This window comes from Octopus bimaculoides, chromosome 2, assembly GCF_001194135.2.
Source record: "Octopus bimaculoides isolate UCB-OBI-ISO-001 chromosome 2, ASM119413v2, whole genome shotgun sequence".
Classification (NCBI taxonomy): Eukaryota; Metazoa; Mollusca; class Cephalopoda; order Octopoda; family Octopodidae; genus Octopus; species Octopus bimaculoides.
This window is the reverse complement of record NC_068982.1, coordinates 185,574,289-185,581,682: the sequence shown is the minus strand read 5'-3', so window position 1 is coordinate 185,581,682 and position 7,394 is coordinate 185,574,289.

The following is a 7,394-nucleotide window of genomic DNA, read 5'->3' as shown; positions in this document are numbered from 1 at the left end:
TGTGCCCGCAGCATGTGTAAGGACTTTCGAGTGAGATCGTTGCCAGTGCCCCTGGACTGGCTCTTGTGTGGGTGGCACATAAAATACACCATTTTCAGCATGGCCGTTGCCAGTACCGTCTGACTGGCCTTCTTGCCGGTGGCACGTAAAAACACCCACTACACTCTCTGAGTGGTTGGCGTTAGGAAGGGCATCCAGCTGTAGAAACTCTGCCAAATCAGATTGAAGCCTGGTGTAGCCATCTGGTTTCACCAGTCCTCAGTCAAACCGTCCAGCCCATGCTAGCATGGAAAGCGGACGTTAAACGACGATGATGATGATGATGATATTTTATATGAGGAAATAAATAAACAATTCAGCAATGATCAGACATGTTGTATCAAATTAATGTTATAACATAGAGGTTGCAAAAAATCATCAGCGAAAATACAAAATCCTTTTTGACTCGACCTGGTAAATAAGCTTGTCCAATTTTGATGGAACTAGCAGACAGTTCCATCCAAGAATGTAAGTCCCAACCACATGTGATTCAAACAATACTTGTATATCTTTACTCACTACAAGGGCAGTAATATTTCCTAATATAATAATGAGTGCAGTGTTTTTATATATTTGTATGTATATATAAGGAGATGCACTTGCATAGCAAGTGACCTGATCTGAGATCGTGTGCTGGAACGAAAACAATTGCAGCGTGGAAGGTGTTTATAAGTCATTTAAAATAACACACAAAGACCGTTAGATTCACTTCAACATTTAAATTTAATTTTCATATATTTAACTCTGTGCAGCACAGAATTTTGTCAGTGAACAGGTCGCAGTCTCAAAGCAATGAAAATATTTTGACAAATTAAATTTAAATGTTGATGTGAATCTAACGGTCTAAAGACCATTTTGCATCTAACAAGTTGTTATTGTTACAGCCTTGTTTTCAGCAAGAATGGATGCTTCTTTAATGTCATATGACCTTATTACTTGAATGTTGTAGACAACAGATAAAATTGTATCACATGTTTTTATTGACTATTTTCATCCAGTCAACTCTGGCATGTTATTCTTTTTCGGAAAGATCAATGTAAGCCTCTTTTCCTCACTCTAAGGAACCATTTTCTGACCATTTACCAGTGCTGAGATGAATACAGCAGAACTCAATAAACTGTGAAATTTCAAACTCTCATCACATCTAACACTATACTTACAAGTTTTCATATGACTAATTCTGTATTTGCATACACACAAACACATGTAAACCCTTAAACTGCCACTTTTTTTCTGTTATCCACATAGTTTTATTAACTACTCTTATTAAACAATAATTGTTTATGAACTCTTTTGTCAAGAGCATGTTTAAACTATTATGGTCTTTCTATACTTAGGCAGTAATATTCTGAAAACACTCTTTAGACAACAGCACTTGTTGAACAGTATACCATTGAATTATCAGCCATTTACATTTAATCATAATACTATTTGGAATTGTTAAGCATGCATTTACACCAGTACACTAATTATTGTATATATTCCCCATTGTTATTTTTATACACTGAATATTATTCTAGATTGAAATATAAAACCAATCCTTCTAGTTAGAGTGATTAAACCTTTAGCATTCAAATTACCCTGTCAAACGTAATGCTAATTTATTCACATTGTTTTGAATTAATCATGCATTATCCCTTAACTTCAAGATATCAATGATGTGGTTATTTATTTTTAGAGTGGCAGTGTAGGGTAGGTGTGAAAGACCAGATCTGGTTGGTATAAACATAAAACAGATAGAATATTTTGGCCGCACATATCCAGTTTAAATGCTAAATGGTTAAATAATTTGATATTGAAGCTGTTTTTCCTGTCTTCTCATCATTTTTATCAAGTTAATTTTCATTACAGTCATCTTACTAAACAAGCCAGAAGTGACATGCAGAAGCAAAATGTGGCCCCCATCCTATCTAGCTGAGCAGTAACTCCAAATTAGATCTGGCTCAGATCTTAATGATCTCTTCAACACATGTCATCAAAGTAAAGTGGATGCAAAATGATGATGATAATGATGAAGACTATGACAATGATGATGACAACAATGATGACAGAGCTAGCAGTAATGGCAACAGCATGACAATTATGTAGATGACTCCAATGATGATGATGATGATGATGATGATGATTTTACTGTAAATATTTTTTAAATGATTTCTAACATTGGCCAAATCCACATATTTGACTGGTAATTGACTGGTATTTTATGCTTTTGTCCCCTGTAAGATGAAAGGTAAAATTGACAGCAAGAATTTTATCCAACACTCTAACAATTCTACCCTCTTCTATACTGGTAATTTATGTCAGGTATTTCCTTATTTACATTCACTAGCAACAAGGTTCACTGATTTGCTAGCCTCTCTTATCATCCAATTTGACGTAAACAACTTAAGTGTTTGAGGGCACTTCTTAGACTCATTAAAATATCTTAGTAGCATAATTGTCATCTTCATCTATAATTCTATATATATAAATGGACATAATTATATACACAGCGTGTCCTGAAATTAAGGCAACCGAAGATTCAGGCTTAAATAACTATCAATAAATGTGATAAGATATGAAAATTATACATCATTATAAAAGCTTAGTGTATCTTCTTTTTGTTTCAGATGAACTATATTCAGATTTATAAATTAGATAATGGCTATAGACTGAAATACAATCATAACCTGGTGCTACCTGATGAAAATAAATTTGACATCAAACAGACAGTAAACCACCAGAATGACTGACATTGGGGTGTATCTGGTTCCATCAAGGGTAGACTTGTAAATTGACAAAAAAATCCAGTCAGTTATGGTTTGGACAGCTGTGACAGCCACTGGCAGGTCTCCCCTCGTTTTTGTGCCTTTGGGTGTTAAAATTAACACCCAGTGATACATTAGCAACATTCTGGAAGCTGAACTGTTTCCATGGGTGAATGATCACTTTCAAGGGGCACCTTGGAGCCTCCAACAGGACTCAGCACCATCTCACAGCTCCAAACAGATACAACACTGGATTCAGAAAAAAACATCCTATCGTTCATAGGCAAGGATATATGGCCCTCAAGAAGCCCCACTCTCAACCTGTTGGATTTTTCTGTTTGGTCTATTTTGGAGCCGAGGGTCTCCAGCACTTCTCATGCTTCACTCAACACTCTTAAGGCAGAACTGCACCAGAAATGGGCTTCGATTTCACAAGAACAGCTGCATGCTGTGCCTGAAGCATTCACACCTAGACTTAAGGCTGTGATTTGAAACTGAGGTGGTTGTATTGAATAAATGTGGTAGTGTTATAATTATGTTCCCTTTATCATTTCATGGCAATGCTTGGACTCAAAATATAACAATATTTTGCTTTGACAAAATTAAAAAATGTCACTTGCCTTAATTTTAGGACACCCTGTATATATGAGTGTATGGATATCTTCTTTATCTATGTGCGTCTTTATTATATAAATATATATATATATAAATATATATATATATATATATATATATATATATATATATATGTGTGTGTGTGTGTATGTATGTATATATATATATCTAACTATGTCATGTTGCCAGTTTAGCCAATGAAAACTTAGTGCGTGTGTTTTCATTGGCTAAACTGGCAATATGACCATCCCCAAATACAATAATATCTATTTCAACACACGAATTCACATCAAGAATCTTGCACGGGCAACATCAATGCAATAAGAGAATTCTTCCCAGATGCATATCAGCATATCTCGATCCACTGAGTTGATCACTGTTGTTATTCGATGTTTAAGGTCATCAATGTTAGTGGATGGCGGCGGAGTTTTCTCAATTTTGAATGCCTGTCACAGGGGCACTGTAGTCGCATCATTCATCTGGCAACTTTCAGTTGTTTGTTTACACTCAGAATGACGAGTCCTCAGCAAAAGGTGTTCTGCATTCTCAAGTCCATGGAAACAAATTTGGTTGTCATGGCGCAGCGTGCTTTTTGAAGGTGACTCAGCATTAACCCACCCTCTCCTAAGAACATTCAACAGTGGTTTCAACAGTTTCAAGAGAGTGGGTGTCTGTGTAAAAGGAAAAGTCTAGGATAACCACAAGTTTTGGTGAAACAAGTGACAAGAATCCATGCTGCGTTTGAGGGGAACCTGCAGAAGTCCACAAATCAAGCTAGCCATGAGCTTGCAATCCCTCATTCCACTATCTGGCGTGTGCTAAGAAGACATCTACATTTGAAACTATGCAGACTATGCCACGTTCAAGCACTTACCAATGACGACAAGAGGAAGTGGATGGAATTTTGCGAATTGATGAAACGACTTTTCATTTGAGAGACACAGTGTGTGTATTTGAGGAGCAGAGCACCCACAAAAAACAGTTGAGCATGAAAGAGATTCCCCTAAGGTGAACATCTGTGTTGTGTCTCAGGACAAGGTTTATGGTCCCTTTTTCTTTGAAGGAAACACTGTGACAGGACAAACCTATCTTGATATGGTCCAAAACTGGCTCTTCACTTTACTGCAAGCAGATTTGCATGACTTCATTTTTCAACATGATGGAGCACCGCCCCATTGGCACTTGATGGTTCGAGCTTTTTTAAATAAAAATATGCCCCAGCGATAGATTGGTTGGAAAGGGGCCCAAGACCTTGCTCTTTGTGCTTGTCTGTGAGATCCCCAGACCTCACAATGTGTGATTTTTTTCTTGTGGGGATATGTAAAAGATTGCATTTATGTTCCACCGCTACCCACTAACCTCGATGACTTTAAACATTGAATAACAACTGCGATCAACTCAGTGGATCGTGATATGCTGATACATGTCTGGGTGGAATCCTCTTATCGCATTGATGTTGACCGTGCTGCAGGTGATGGCCACATTGAACACTTGTAAGACAGGAAATAAAAGTTGATTGTGAGTAAATACTTGTGACTTAGCTGGAGCTTTCTATTGCTTTTCTTGATTAAAATATTGTGTAATGAAATCAGTTCATTCTTTTTGAATAACTCTGCATATATATATGAGTAAATATTGAAATGAATATTCATATAGATACTATTATTATTATTATCATTGGCAGTAAATAAATAAATAATTAATAATAACAGTAACGATAATATTCTTTTCTACTCTAGGCACAAGGTCCGAAATTTTAGGGGAGGGGGCGAGTTGGTTAGATTGACCCCGGTACGCAACTAGTACTCAATTTATTGACCCCGAAAGGATGAAAGGCAAAGTCGACCTCGGCAGAATCTTAACTCAATATAAAGACAGATGAAATACCACTAAGAATTTCACCCAGCATGCTAACATTTCTGCCAGCTCAGTGGCGGCAAGCAATAATGTTGTTAAATGGCTAATCAATAAAATTTTATACTTAATGAATAGTTATAATAAAGGGTACAGCTTGCTAGAAATTAGACTTAAAATCTTCAAATAAGCCACCAAACTCAATGAAAAAGTCATAACAGACCAGCAGTAGTTCATGGTTAGTCATTTCAAAGTATGGAACCATGAATTTTGTGTTGCTCATCCGAAAGGGTCTTGTGGTGTGAATGAAAATTTGAGAATGTGTTGGTCATATTTGTGGATAGATGGTGGGAAGAGATGTGTATGATTAGAATGAGGAGATAGGTCAAGATGAAAACAGGAAGAGAAAATGAGAGGAATAAAGAGAGAGAAGAAAAGAGAAGGAAAAACAAGAGAGAGAAAAAAGTGAAGAAAGGGGTAAAGAAATGAGAAAAGGAGTGTTAGTTGGTGGTCAAGATAATATGAGGGGAGGATGGGAGAGGAGTGGGGGAGGGAAAGGAAGAGATGAGAAGGTAAGGAGTGAATAAGTGTGAGATATGTGAGTAGGGGTGATATGATAGAGCTGCATTAAGGGATGGGTAGAGAAAAGGTATGGATGGGGTGATATCAAAGAGAGTAGTAGTTTTAGTAGTAAAATTTAAAGTGGAGGGAAGAATACAAGGATGTCAAATTTCTATAAATAGACATATGTGATTGTATAATTTACTGTGATAGCTAGGAATCAGAGAGGAGGAAAGAAGATATAATGACATATGTACACGCACACACACATGGGCATATACATACATATACACACACACATATTTACATATATATATACATATACATACACATACACATATATACACATGCATGCTCACACGCATCCGTAAATGTATTCATACATGCATGTGTGTGCACATACATATACACATACATGCACATGTACATACATATACGCAGAATGTATGTGCATGTTCAGAAGGACTGAACCCAAAACCATATGGTTGGCAAACCAACTTCTGAACCACACAGCTGTGCCTGAGCTTATAATGATGAGGACAATGAGGATAATTAAAGACATTTTAAATTTTGACACACCAAGCTAAAAAGGTTTGCAATCACTCGTCTATGCAAATGTATTATATCGTTGCATGTCACCTATTTGCAGCTTAGTAGATAGGGCCATTTCAAGTTAGTACCCTTCCATGGATACCGTGTAATGACAAAGTAGAATATATATAAATATGACTCATTGATTGTTAAGACAACACTAAATTGCCTCATCTTTTTGTACCTCTCACATGATAGCTATCATGGTTAAATATAGAAGATAATACCACATTAATTGTATAATTATTATATTTAGAAAAGTTGGCAGTTACAGAAATAACAGAATGGTGCACTAAATGGCTTAATGATTATTTACGTACATCTATGTGCTTATTTCAAACCCCACAGTTGGGAATTTTTGTTTTCCTTCTCATTATTAAGTTGGCTTTAAGAAGGTGGGGGAGAGGTGGGAAAGAATGAGGAAGGTGTGGCGATAGTTGTGGTGGTGGTAGTGGTACAGGTGCTGGTGCTGGCGATGAAAGGGAAAACAACAATGACGATAATGATGGCAATAACAAGGAGGAAGTAGAAAGCAGTACCGATAAACCATTTCAGGGTTCCAAAACTGATGGAAGGGAATTAATGAGATATCCTGGTCTTAATGCTTGCCACACAACAAACCCTGTTACAGATATACCCAAGGTGTAGTTAATTGTATTACACCTGGATTAAGCCTACAACCCATCTTTCACTTTCATTTTTTCATGATCAGTAAAATAATTATCCTGTAATGTACTGAGTTTTAATGCAATTAACTTTATAAACCTATACATATAGGAGTGGCTGTGTGGTAAGTAGCTTGCTTACCAACCACATGGTTCTGGGTTCAACCCACTGCGTGGTACCTTGGGCAAGTGTCTTCTGCTATAGCCTCGGGCCGACCAAAGCCTTGTGAGTGGATTTGGTAGATGGAAATTGAAAGAAGCCCGTTGTATATATGTGTATATATATATATATATATATATGTGTGTGTGTGTGTGTGTGTGT